Source organism: Hipposideros armiger, unplaced genomic scaffold (assembly GCF_001890085.2).
Source record: "Hipposideros armiger isolate ML-2016 unplaced genomic scaffold, ASM189008v1 scaffold_305, whole genome shotgun sequence".
Classification (NCBI taxonomy): domain Eukaryota; kingdom Metazoa; phylum Chordata; class Mammalia; order Chiroptera; family Hipposideridae; genus Hipposideros; species Hipposideros armiger.
In genome coordinates this window covers 1,413,551-1,413,943 of record NW_017731655.1, presented here as the reverse complement: position 1 = coordinate 1,413,943, position 393 = coordinate 1,413,551, and positions in this window count along the sequence as shown.

The window sequence follows — 393 nt, the reverse complement described above, 5'->3', positions numbered from 1 at the left end:
ATATATATATATATAAATCTTCTTTATCCAATCATCTATCAAAGGACACTTCAGTTGTTTCCATGTCTTCACCACTGAATAATGCTTCAGTGAACATAGGGGTACATATATCTTTACAGATAAATGTTTTCAGATGTTTTGTAGATAACCAGAAAAGGGAATGCTACATCATATGATATTTTTTAATATTTTAGGAACCCTTATACTGTTTTCCATAGTGGCTATACCTGTTTACATTCCCACCAGCAGTATATGAGGGTTCCTTTTTCTCCACAATCTCTCCAGCACATGTTGTTACACGTCTTGTTGATAATAGCCATTCTAACAGGTGTGAGGTGGTATCGCATTGTGGTTTTGACTTGCATTTCCCTAATAGCAAGTAAAGTGGAATGT